This window comes from Helicoverpa armigera, chromosome 28 (assembly GCF_030705265.1).
Source record: "Helicoverpa armigera isolate CAAS_96S chromosome 28, ASM3070526v1, whole genome shotgun sequence".
Lineage (NCBI taxonomy): Eukaryota > Metazoa > Arthropoda > Insecta > Lepidoptera > Noctuidae > Helicoverpa > Helicoverpa armigera.
In genome coordinates this window covers 4882646-4896677 of record NC_087147.1, presented here as the reverse complement: position 1 = coordinate 4896677, position 14032 = coordinate 4882646, and positions in this window count along the sequence as shown.

The following is a 14032-nucleotide window of genomic DNA, read 5'->3' as shown; positions in this document are numbered from 1 at the left end:
TAGCTTCACGGACAACAGCCGAGTGCAGACACGCAGACCCACTAGCCACCATTGTGTTCCACCAGGCGGACGTCGGAGAGTACATCCGCTCTGAGGATACTCTTACATAGTGGTTAATAAATAGGCTTTACTTTAGATATTGTTTTTTATTGTTTAAAAGCAATTCAACCTTATTCTAATTCTTGCACAAATGCATCTGTGGCACAGAAATAAGATACAGAGTAAACTCCATGTAATGTTCCTCGATTTAAAGACAAAATGGCTAAAGCGTCGAAATCAATGGCTTTAGTTGGTTTAGCTTGTTTTCTATAGACTGATACACTAGCAATTTAACGCCAACTATTTCTAACACTATAAAATGCACAGTCCCTTCATTGTCGTTATATAATGTTTACACTGTATTTGTACTTTTTTACGTAAAGTTTGCCAGAAGATAGGAATATACCCACCACAGGTGGGGTCAGGTGGAGTGTTTATTGTTATCGTAGTTTAAGAGGGTGTTATATAATATTTTGAGATGTGCCTATTTACACACCCAGAACACCACGGCGTAGTAGTATACACAATGTCAGACATCCCCATAGGGTTTGGTGTAGCTTCACGGACAACAGCCGAGTGCAGACACGCAGACCCACTAGCCACCAGTAGCGGCGTAAGGGGGGGGCGGAGGGGGCGGTCCGCCCCGGGTGCCATCTCGGTCGGCACATATCTGCACGACCAGGATGGCGCGGGCAAAAGGGACCATTCACGGAGGGCTTTCGTAATCTGCCAAGCCTAGGTTCACCACCATCGCCACGGGATTGAGAGGGGTGACACAGTCCGACTGTCACCCCTGTCTTTTTCACTCACATCCTTGCCGCACCCCACTCGCGCCAAAATCACAATAAATTAACTGATTATTTAAATGAATTCCTTGAAGTAAGAAAAAAGCGCTCGCTTCGCTCGCGGTTTTTTTTTTCTTTACAGATTTTAATTTATTCTGCGCTTACTTTTGTGACCCAAAACTCAAAAAATTTCGAGCTCGCTACGCTCGCCGCTTTTCCACTTTACACTGCATTCTTTTAACTACTTCGAGTACCTTTGTGTCCCATAACTCAAAATATTTCGCGCTCGCTACGCTCGCGGCCATTCCACTTTGCACTATTTTCTTTTAACTGGTTTGGAGTTCTTTAGTGTAATGTAACTCAAAAATTTTCGCGCTCGCTACGCTCGCGGGTTTCCCAAGATTTGCAGTGCTTTCTTTTAACTGCTTTGGGTACTTTTGAGACCCAACACTCGAAAAATTTCGCGCTCGCTACGCTCGCGGCTTTACAAAACTTTGCAGTGCTTTCTTTTAACTGCCTTAAAGTACTTTTGTATCTCTAAACTCAAAAAATTTCGCGCTCACTACGCTCGCGGCTTTTGAAGAATTTACAGTGGTTTCTTTTAACTGCTTTGGGTACTTTTGTGTCCCTAAACTAAAAAACAAATGCACACGGTACTGATGGCAGGTATATGTAGTATGCGTTTAAAAATAATCCATAAAAGAAATTTTGGGGTGCTCAATACCGCCCCGGGTGCCATCTGATGCTACGCCGCCACTGCTAGCCACCATTGTGTTCCACCAGGCGGACGTCGGGGAGTACATCCGCTCTGAGGATACTCTTACATAGTGAATAATAAATAGGTTTTATTTTAAAGTGTGTTTTATTAAAAAAAAATATCCATAAAGCAAAGTAACAGAAACTTGAATAACTGATGTTTAGTTTTGCAAGATATGTACATACATACCCAACTTTTCTGGAGTGTTTTAGTTCTGAGAGGGAGTTATATAATATATCAAGATAATCTATAGGTAGTTATTAGGTATTTTGAATCAATTTATAAATAAGTATTTTTTTTCAACAATTCAAACCAGTAGCGCTATCTTTCGTTTTCAACAGTAAACAAAACCTACCGATGTTGATCGTAGTTCTGTACATACAAACTAGATGGCGCTGTTTTCAACAAACATTTAATTAGGCCTAAGCTATCAGTATCAGGGTGTTTTATTTTATTGATGTGCCTATTTACGGAAAAAGGCATCCTGAATGATTAATAGTAAACAATCACAGCTTAGTTTCATTAGATGTGCTATATAGGATCATGACCCAGGAATATTATGAAGAAATATTAATGGCGATTCTTTTGTATCGCTGGATGAAAATCCTGACTATTCGAGGGTAGGCAAGAAACTTATTATTAGCAAAGTATGAAGGTCATGTGTCATCTAAAATTAGATGATTAATTATCGCGAACTCACGAGGCGATAATATGAGAATGAAAATATCGATATTCAAGTTGAGGTAGAAATTACAACGACTCATCATGGTAGATTCCTATATGTATTGGCAGTGACTTTACACTATAAAATAAATAAGTATGTATGTACATAAATAAGTATATATGTTATAGATAAGTACTTACCAGGTTATAATTTACAAAATACCTACATAGCCATAACTTGCTATTTATATTTCTAGGCGAAATCTAATACCTAACATACTTACATAAGTATTCAGAATAGGTTGCAGGCATTGACATATATTCTAGCGATAGACAAGAACATCCATACAAATAATTTACCCGCTTATGTCGTCTGTTGACATCTCGTTGACGTATTGTGACATGTAGTCATCCTCATTGATGTTAATTGCTGAAGTGTCGCTCGTATTTTGCCTACATTTTTCATTACTCAAAAAGTTTATATCTAAGTGAATTCAAAATCATGTAATATATCAAAAAGTTTATTTATATCTAATTGAATGCAAAATCATGTAATATATTAAAACCAGGAACTTATTTTTAGAGTTTTTAATATTAATTACGATGTTTTTTTTCTTAAGAGGGCTATCACAAATTTTCGCGAATTTAATTATTTTTTCTTGAAAGTAAGAACATACAATGACAAAGTGAAGTCTGTTTTCATTGATATTTTACCTACTACCAGTTTTATGGCACATCTGTTTCTGCACGATTTTCTTAATCCATAATTTAAGATGGCGGGCGGGAACAAATTAATGCATATTTGTAAAATTGAATTATAAATGAAAAGTATGATATACAAGCGTTGTAATAGCATGAACAGTGTGTAATTTTACTAACTTGACTCTCGAATAGTTTATATGTGTAAGTTTATACCTTGATATGTATTTTCTATTTTATAATTGTCGTTTCATAGACATCCATCTGACGCAGGCGTCAAAATCGCTCTGATTTGCCATTTTGGGCACTGCATAGTCTGCACTGCAGTTCAGTGTGGTAAGCTTTTTGTTCGGAACGTTCTATCTAGTACGTAGTACATATATATCGATGGTTGCAGGTAAGTTATACCATAGAGTTATACTCAATATAATACTCTTTGGTTATACCATATAACATCTACTCAATGGCCGGTCGGTCACTATCGTTTCTATTCCGTCGAACGTAGTGTAAATTTAGGGTAGGTACCTAAAACTATGAATTAATTAGTACCCACTATCCGGGACCCGTATCGTGTTTAACACGGTAGACATGTTCTTACATTTGTGACTGTTTCTTCCGGCTCCATCATCAGACCAGGTTAACAGCACCATATTTATTGTATTGTCATTAGAACTATGTACATACTACAACTGACAATTTTCATGATGCTATGATCCTTTTGAAGATTGTTAAATAATTACCTTAGATTTCATTATTTATTACCTACGTAGGTAGGTACTATGTACAGGTAGACCTAATAAAAGCGTGTTAACACTAGACACTACCTCTGAGCCCTAATTTTGTTTTTAGGTGATTTTGAATACATCATGCGTTGACAAGACCAACGCAACATATAAAATGTTAAAACCAAAGACAAATGAGAGCCATTTGCGCGACAGATATTAAATTTTTATGAGACATGTTTCACGCCATTTATTGTCGTTACTTAGTATTGCGCTATTAGGCTTTTATTATTGCTGTTTGCGCCATATGTGACAAATTGTTTTGAACAATGATGGATTCATTAAAGTTTAAAATTCATTTGTAAATGTTTCTAAGTTGAAAATAGTTATATAAACGGCAAGGATAATGTTCTAGGACTACTAGCTTTCGCCCTTTATAGTGTATCAGCCGTACTGTGGATCTATTGTCATCACAAATTTCGTACAAAAGTAGATTACCTACTTATGTCCATCTTCAGCATAGATAATCCTACCTAGGTACATCTGTGCCAAATATTAATATAAGCGTGATCACATAAATCTTAGAAACAGTTAAGGACATATAAACAATAATAATAACGATTATAATCATTTACGCTTGTCCAAAGTTAACCTAAAAAAAAAATACCGGTAATTTCCTTTCCAAACCATTAACGGATAAGTTACATTGAGATTTACCTACTTGGTAAAAAATGCCTTTACATTGTCTCAACCATTCAAAATTCAATTGAACAACTCGCAACATCCAATTGGATACCTTTTAATATCTAAAATCTTATTTAAAGCCTTTTAAGTGGCCCTTTGTGTTATGTAGGTGGTGTACCAAATAGGAGAACAAAATTACTAGCGGAGGTGCCATAACGGAGGGCTGCGGGATTGTTCGAAAGAGTAACCGCGGCCCTGGTACATAAAAGGTACTACGACGGAACACGACGGTTTTTAGTCAGTAAGAGTCTGACACTCCCTCATCGCTGCTAACCCACAGCCCACAGCGGGATTCATTTGATGATTTTTGACGTCGTTAAAAAAAAGGTGCCATAACGGAAACTCTCCTAAGAAAGTGGAGCACCAAAATGCGGGTGTGCGGGGGACGAGGAACGTTACTGTTTTCGCCCTTATACGCATTCTTTGGACTCGACCATTTTTTGTTATACCAAAAATGGTTGACAGCTGTCTCAAAGAACCCAAACGCCTCGTTAGTTCACTCGTAACTCGTTTTAGTCATGATCACCGTACGAGTTTGACCTAGAAAGTGTCCGACCTACCTGCATTATGGTATCTCCGTTCTTTCCTCACTCCGTGTAAATAGCCTTGTAATTCTATGCTTCGTAGAAAGGTCCCCTTTTTGTTTCAAAGGTTCACTGTACCCTATAATGTTATTAAGGCCTGATAGAATGTCCTTTTAATGGAGTATTGTTACGTAGATTTTACTTTACTGACAACTGAAATGGAATTTATGTATTCCCGATAGGTTGTTAGGTAAATGGAAAAATTCGGGGAAATTATTTCAGTAGTACCTAAAATGTTGGGAATTTTGTATTGACAACTTGATACTTTATGTTTTTCGAGTAGTTTAAATGATTTCCTAGAAATAGTGTCCTATTAAATTGATACAAAAAGCGGAGGTGGGTAAAGGTTACCCTATTTTGCAAAATGAGAATTTCAAAATTGAGGAAGGTATGAAAATGGGGCAGGCAAAGCCTAGATACTGGAATTTTCCTATTAGCTCCATCCAATTACAAATTACTTACTCTAAGCTATGTAGGTTAGATGAGACTGGATACCTGGACTTTAATATTGGAAAAGGATGATCACGTAAGCTACCTATGTACATGGGTATAGACAAACCTTCTGCCGACTAGACAATAAAGTTTCAAGTTAAAATCTTATCAGGTTGTCTATATAGAGTTGCTTATAATTAGAGTAAGTAGGTGTACCAAAGCATAGGTAAGTGTCAATTAAATGGTTGCCACTCCTCGTATTTTGCGAGTTGCTACCTAGTTGCTACCCAATTGCTACCCTTGTGGTTTGGAAAATAATCTTGAGCGTAAATAACTTCAGCGAGCGTTCTTCATTTAACATAACTTTTCTAATGCATACAAGAAGAATGAAAAATGAACCCATGACCTCAAACATACCCACCATTTTCAAATTTCGAACACGTATTTGCAGTATTCCTAATATGAAAATATCGTGACGACGTTGTAACGACTCACAAACGTCATCTATACGTGACTTAAAAACCGAACGATTGTAATCGATTAGGGAACCGATTATAGGAATCGAGTGAGTGTTCTCGATAGTCGTATTAAGTTCCGTGGAGGATCCGAAACGTGTTGGGATTGTTAAGCTACGAGGAAAATTTTGGATGAACTGATATGATTTTTCTGGTGATTTTTGGAGAAATCGGAAGATTTATAGGTAGTACAGCCAACTTAGGTTTATATCAAGTACCTACATATTCTTAAAATACAGCTATAAGCTTATGAGTTTTGCAAATGTTCACAATTCGTCTTGAACAAAAGCAGTTTTTTGTGTTAATGTGTTTTTGCACGGGTTTTTTGTTCTAAACCGACTCATCGATTTATCTTAAAACTTAAAACTGCTGTAGATTTTAAGTAAAACTGCCTATTTTTTACATATTTCACGTAACTAGATATAACAACACTTGCCGTTACTTTGACAACACTAATCATTGTTCCCAACATTTAATAGAAAAATCTGACGAAACTCGTTCAACGTGAAACATAAAATGTTATTAAAAACGACAAAACTTAATATCTAGAGATGAAAACTAAAGGTTTTATGAGCACAAACATTAAAGTGTATGTCCAAGTTATATGTCTCGAGTGAACGTGGCGGTTTAATTAAAACTCTATCGATGTTGTATCACAACTCTAGTGTAGGGTTGCACAACTTCATATCGACATCGAGCTTCGAAACGTTTTAGTTATTTTCTTTTATATTGTTTTACTGGTTAGCTTTGCAAGGTTTCTTAGTGTTTTTGAGTGTTTTACTATGTGATAATCTGGGATTTGAAACGAAATTTTTTTTTTGTGAGTAATTATATATAAAGATTTCATGTAACCAGTGATTTTATCCAGATGCGTGAAGTGGTTCTCCCGGGATTTGGATAAAACGGCTAATGGAATTTTGCCGTTTAAATTTTCAATCTTCTTCCATATTATATCCAATAATAATCTAAAAATCTGAATACTTAAATGATGCTTGCCAGTCAAAAACAAATTCAATTTACTACAATGGCAATCTCATGTGTTTTCAGCAATGAGTTTCCACTACATTAAGTCAGACTTGACTTTTTAAAACGAGTTTAGACGAAAAGTATGAGTCTTATCATTCCAGTCAATTTGGTTAGGATTACACTTACTTGCAAAAGGTGAATTCGTGATTTATGAAGGGCAAATATTCAATTTAAAGTTTACTTACTTTCTTTGTTGTTAGCGAAGCTCGTATTTTATATGCACTTGAGTGTAAGAACTTATTACTTTTAACAATAAAAGGTAGGTATTCTCTCCATCTTTAAAGCTGAAGATTTTAATTTAATTGAACGAGCTAGTCTCATGAAGTACTAATCCGATTTGAAAAATCGTTTCATGTTATTCATTGTATGTATATTGTGTAATTTCGTTCATTTATCGAGGAAGCCTATAAGATGAAATATCTGAAAAAAGCTAGTTAATTATAAATTGGATAAGAAAGCAATATACTACGTTTATTTACGTAGGTGCGAAATCGCGTGCCATAATTCATATACCTATCTACATGTAGCTGTATTACTCAGATAATTTCTCATTAAGTACTTTCTGAATCTACCTTCGAGCTGATTCTACCTTTGAACGACCTCAAAACTAGCTTTCTATTCGAAACAGCTTATTATTGCCACATCCGATAATTCTTACTTCAGTAACTAAAGTTTCCCAGCGGACCAAGCCGTGATACAAACTTAGCTAGCCGGTTTATTATCTTCCAGGTATAGATTCTCGTCCATGAGTAGGTACTCAGTTACCTGCACAAATAAACTGGATGCTTGAAAAAAGATCACAGCTGTCCATGGAGAACAAACTCCTGTTATACAAGTGTATACTTAAACCAATCTGGACTTACGGAATCCAACTATGGGGCACAGCTGCCAATTCGAACGTGGAAGTACTCCAGAGGTTTCAGTCCAAAATCCTGAGGATAATCGTAGACGCTCCATGGTTTGTAACAAATCAGCAAATACACCACGACCTTGAGATCAGGACAGTCCAAGAAGAGATCAAACACTCAATGAAGTCCTACAGGAATAGACTGAAAAACCATCCAAACATTCTGACTACGCAGTTGATGAGCCTTCCATTCGGGAGACTAAAGAGAAAGACTCCTAGAGATTTATAGGGATCTATTTAACATAAAGGGAGCTGTCGCTGGACTGATTGCCCTACAAGACACAGTTTTTAAGTTCTTAACCCTATGCTGAATGTTCACACAAAACAGATTGCAATTAATAAAAAAAAAAAAAACTAAAAACTATTGCTAAGTGTGTTTTGATAAAATAAAAAAGGTTCCGCATGGTGTCGAAAAAATAACTTCATGACGCTATATTTTTTAATAAACCTTGTTTTTATCTAGTTGCTGTAATCTAGAGGTTATATTTATTTAATTATTTTAATGTATTTATTTAACTCTTTTTATGTAAATATAGATGTACATAGTTAATTTAAAAATAACAATTATGTTTTACAGGCCCATAGAAAATACTACACACCTGCCTCTCAAGTACGACGGTGTGGGTTCGATTCCATTCTACGTCAGTCAAACACCCATGTAGCTTTTCTAAAAATGTACATAATTTCCTACATCGTAGACATATGTGAATTACTTTTGGTGAAGGAAAACGTCGTTGAGGAAACCAGCATTTATACCGCCACTTTATGAAAAGAGGCGCCGATTATTATTTGTCAAAGCATTCAAAATTCTATTTTTTTAATTAAAGTTTTTGTGCTGGAAAGACCGTTGTTGACGACGACAGCTGTTTACAAACGCTTCGGTTAACGGAACTAAGGAACTCTAAAAACGGTGCAATAATGACGTACTTATTTCCTACAAGATAAATCGTTTCAGTAATGTCTTCATAGAGAAATAAAGTAGAAGCACTACAGGGCTTATAAACGGTGTTTGTGTTCAACTTTCTACGAAATTGGTTTCAGTCCAGACTTGAGATGTTTCACGCTGAAATAAAGCATTTTTAAAGCGAAGGCAGGAAGTTTTCGACTAGCAAATTATATTTTATTTTATTGAAGTTAGTTGCAATAGGAATTTCAGGTGCATTATTCATAAATATACTTTACACTGCTGGCTGAAGCCACCAATTTCACGGGAACTTTTCATGGGAGCTAACTAAGTACGCGCGTACACACAGATTGACAGTAGTCCATGGCCTTCCTCGATAAATGAGCTATCTAACATTTTCATAGAAGTTTTCAAATCAGTACAGTTCCTGAGAATACTTACCGCGTTTAAGCCACAAACAAACATTTCAGCTTTATTATATTACTTAGTATAAGATTTGCATCTGGAACGTAGGTTTTACTTATCTCGTGCTGTGATCAAAACATGACACATTTTATTATACTCACAATGAAACAACCAATTCCATAATTATGCCGTCAACTATCACAATTCCTAAACGTTCGTTTTAGCAAACATAGCTACCAAACTTTATTCCTCCCAATAAACTTTCCATAGGCCGAAAAAAGGGCATCAAAAAATACCAATAATCAATTTGACCTCTCTTTTATATTGCCTACGGGTTTACTTTGGAGCTCCAACCTCTTTTTTAAACCTTTTTACGCGTCAGTGAGTGTCAAAGTGTGGGCTCTATGCTTGGGTGAAACTCTCTGGAATTTTGCGTGTCAACTGTTTGTGAACCATGGAATATTTGATGAAAGGAAATTGAAATATAGGTTCGAGGTTTTTTTATATTGTATGGGTAATTTTAGTAAGGTCTTTTGAGAAGAATAAGGTATAAATAGACCTGCTTCTTACTATTTTTAAAAAGTTGCCGACTTTTTTTAACCTATTTTTAAAACGGATTAGTCAATGAAAGTTTAAGTTAAGGGTAAGTTACAGTCAGTCTACAATCTAAGAAAGCACATGGTTACATGTTTACCCGGCTGCGGGAAGTTAGTCCCTCAGAAGGCAGGCACAAATACGGGGAACAACTAGTACAAATATATTATATTATAAATGCAGGGAACATTTTGAATATACACATATTCCATGCTTCGCTTTACGCTATTTCAAAGATGGCCGCTTGGGATATGAAAAGCGCGGGAGAGTTGTACGTCAGAATGCAAGTAAACGTTTTGCATTTTGTTAACAATCTGGGCTGGTTCCAGAAATACGACTACGTGCAATATGTGCAGAAATATCAAGATCGCAGTGAAAAAACTAGACATAAAAACGTCATGAATGCGTTTAAAATTTGCAGCTTGAGAAAAGTCCGGCAAAGCCTCCTGTTTTTATGAAAAAACTAGCTGTTTCCGAGATTTCTACCCATAGGTACCCGTGTACGAATTAAACATAGCCTATGTTCAGCGCAGATAGTGTGACGTAAATCGGTCCAGTAGCTTCGGAGCCTTTAGGGTACAAACAAACAGACGTATAAAGTTTCCTCTTTGTATATTTATAAGTATAAATAACACTGCCACAATAGTCGGCACGAAAGCTAAAATAAAATCATAATATTGTTTTTTATTACAAAAGAGAATGAGTAATTAAGCAGGCATTTTATATTTTTAAATCCACAAGGCAGAACAAACATGTTACCTCAGCCTAGTATAACTAATCTTATAATCTATAACTAAATTAAAACATAAATTCTTCAGCTACTTATGCTAATATTATTCCATTCTATTTTAGAAACGTTAAATTAAAACATGTGTACTTGTTTCATGTGGCTGTCGTGTAAAGGAAAGTATTTTGTTAAATATGAGTGAAACGGAACGTTTGTGGTATGTCGTCTGCGTGCCATTTTGTTGGCATTCTGCCTACTCGAGGGTTTGAAATGTTAGCTGTATGTCTACCTTCCTACTTATTTATACAACTTTGTACTTAAACATCATTTTAGTAAGCATTTAAGGAAAGGCAAACTATCATTATGGAACTTTTTACACAAATGACATATCTAAACTACTGCAGCATTTTTAACGTGTTTTGGTTACAATATAAATGCCTCTACTATATTTTTTTATAAACTTGTAAATAACTACTGCAACTATAGATATTTTGATTGCTATGTACCTATGTAAAATGTGTTCTATTGATTGAGATTTCTATAAAGTAAAGGATATAACAAAACGTTCAGTCGACCACAATATATTCCACTAAAATACTTTAAAATAGGGTGGTATTCATTCGATGACTATTCTACTTTTGAAAAAGAATTGAGAGGCCAGTTACACTGAAAGCCAATGAAATCGGATCTGTCTTACTTAGGTATAACATTTACAAAGTCAAATCATTTATTTCACTTAGGCCTTATGAAAATCAAAAAAATATACTTTAGTTATATTGAATTTAGTTGTCCATTGTAAAATTAGGGCTTTCTATGGGCAAGAAATTCAAGGTTTAGTTTTTGAAATAAATAAGTGATAAGTATACCTACTAAAAATTATATTTCTATATGAGAAATCTCAAAGCTAGGATTCTGCAGCTACAGCTTGTAGCGTCTGTTTATATTACAGCACGCATCAATTTGCCAAGATTAAAGATAAAACAAAAGACAAAAGTAATTTATTCAAAGTAGGATGAAAATCAGCACTTTTTGAAAGTCAATTTTACGAAAGACAGCCCCCAAAAGCGCCCGCCCTTCACAACTTCCTATGTGTTTTTGCTGGGATGAAGAAGTGGTGGAACAAAATAACCAGCAACACAATTCTGTCTGTATGGTTTGAAGAAGAAAAATAATCAAATTAAGAAACACACCCTTTTAATTTCTTTTAAATTAATTCTAACTGACCCCTTTTCACTGCTCGCGATTGTACGTATTTTTTTTGTCTCAGTTTAGAAATAAAATTGAATGTCCCGAGGCAATCGAGTGCCTCGCTCAATAGCACAAATGTGTTAGCACCGCCTCGAGCAATACTTTGTGCCTTTTTACATCGCAGTGAGAATTACAAGTTTATTTATTGGTTTGACTTAAGAAAGAAACGTGTGTTATTCTTCACACTGCATTACCAGAACATCATTATCATCTGTCTAGCCTTTTCCCAAATATGTTACCCCCGCACTCAGAGACATTTAATGATTACTTAAGTCAACCCTTAGTGACAGATTCTCATGGAAATTCTGCACTAATTAACGGCTTAAGTAACCATTAAATGTCTCTGAGTGCGTTCATTAGAGTTTCCAGTCTAAACAGATGCAGCTGACTACCAGTGTTTTAGATATTGCTACTGCCTATCTGAAATTCCTCAACCCAGTTATCCGGGCGATCTGATACCCCTAATCACCATGCTTGTTCAATGCGGTTTGGTGATTTCAGACTTTACAGTCCATGTGTCGTGGACTCGAGGTGTTTTCATCAGTCATTTGTGTTCCTGATATTCTTAGAAAGTATATATAAACTTAGAAAAGTTACATTGGTACTTGTCTGTCCCGTTATCGAACGCACTCAAACTGGAAAGATTAGTGCTTTTCTCACTAGGCCACCACGACACTAATGAAAGGTGTATAGGTAAACTAATTAATGCACTTTCATGAGGATTGCAAAATGCTGTAATGATTCAAGAAATAGCCACAATAGTCGTGGTGGCTATTTAATGGCTACACTGTAAGTGGCTATTCAGTACCGGCAGATGAATCTAGGTGTAGAAGAGCAGGCGTGGCCATGGAGTCCGCGTTTTACCTGTAAATTCTTACCGACGTACCACAGAAAACTATTAAACGTCAGTTTAACACTTGCCTAAAAAATGACAGATTATGATGTTGAAATAAGGTCTATTTTGCAGCCACACTTTTTTTAGACAAGTGTTCGACACATGTTTAAGTTTTTGTAGTAAGACATAATATAATGTTTGTATACATATAATGTAACCATAATGTAACTGTGTATAATTTTAATCTATATAATGTAAGTAATAAATAATATAATCTACACTAATGTAATGAAGAGTAAAAATTCTTTTGTTTGTTTCTTTGTACCCTAGAGGCCCCGAAACTACTCAACCCATTTGAAAAATTCTTTCTGTGTTGAAAAGCTACATTCTTTCCGAGAAACAAAGGCTATATTTTATCTCGTTATGGGTTGTAGTTCCTACGAGTAGTGGGAAAGAGGGGCGTAATTATTATTTAAAGAAATAAAAAACATAAATCAGTAGTGTATGACATACAGATTAGGGATTAATATAATCGCTATATAAAATCTTGTTAATCTGTCCTTTTTGACGAGAATAAATTGTGATCAACGTGTTTTCCAAAGCCCATTGTAGGTAGATTAACGCGATAATAATTGAAGACAAATTGCGTGCTAGCTTTGTTACCTATTAAAGGCTTTAAAATATACATGAAAAATATCCAGGTATTTTAATATTTTTTCTGTTCCAAACGTCACATATTATTCAACCACTAGACTTGGCCCCCGACTTGGTCCGCATCACGAACAAACTGCCCGGTTTATCTATGTTTCCAGGATACGTAGTTTTTCACCCAATTTCAGCTGTTTTGATGAGAGAGCATAAATTTGGTTTAAAAGCTTCCTGTCGACTGCAACTGCCGACTGCACTTGCAGCGACTACATGAAATTAGTCGATATCTGAGGGCTGTTGCAGTCGGCAGCTGGCATTCAACACGTACCTTAAGGCCGCGTCTTGTGTGAGCGAATTGACGCGTACGCAATTGCAAAGCGATCCAAAGGCAGTTCAGTGGGACGGGCCACGACACGGCTTCACCATTGGTGTGCATTGGTGTAAATCACCCATCAGTTGAACTGAGTAATGTCATAGAACTAAATGTCAGTTTGCGCGAATACTCGTATATCAAGTGAAATGATCGCTTTTGCACCAAATCGCTCCGCGCCGTCACCATTATTCACGTAGGACATTTCTATAGGTTTCGATTGTCTGTTGTTTTAGGAGAACACTGCAGACTAAATAGTCGCCCGACAGTAGAACCGAAAGTGGGCTTTAAAGAAAATCTTGATTGCAAGTTTTCAATGGATTTGGTACCTGATAAATACTTGATCTTTATAATGTGCTTATACGATCATTTATCTTCATACTGAGTTATGAGCACAAACTAACTATCTTTCGCCTAAAAGTTTGCTG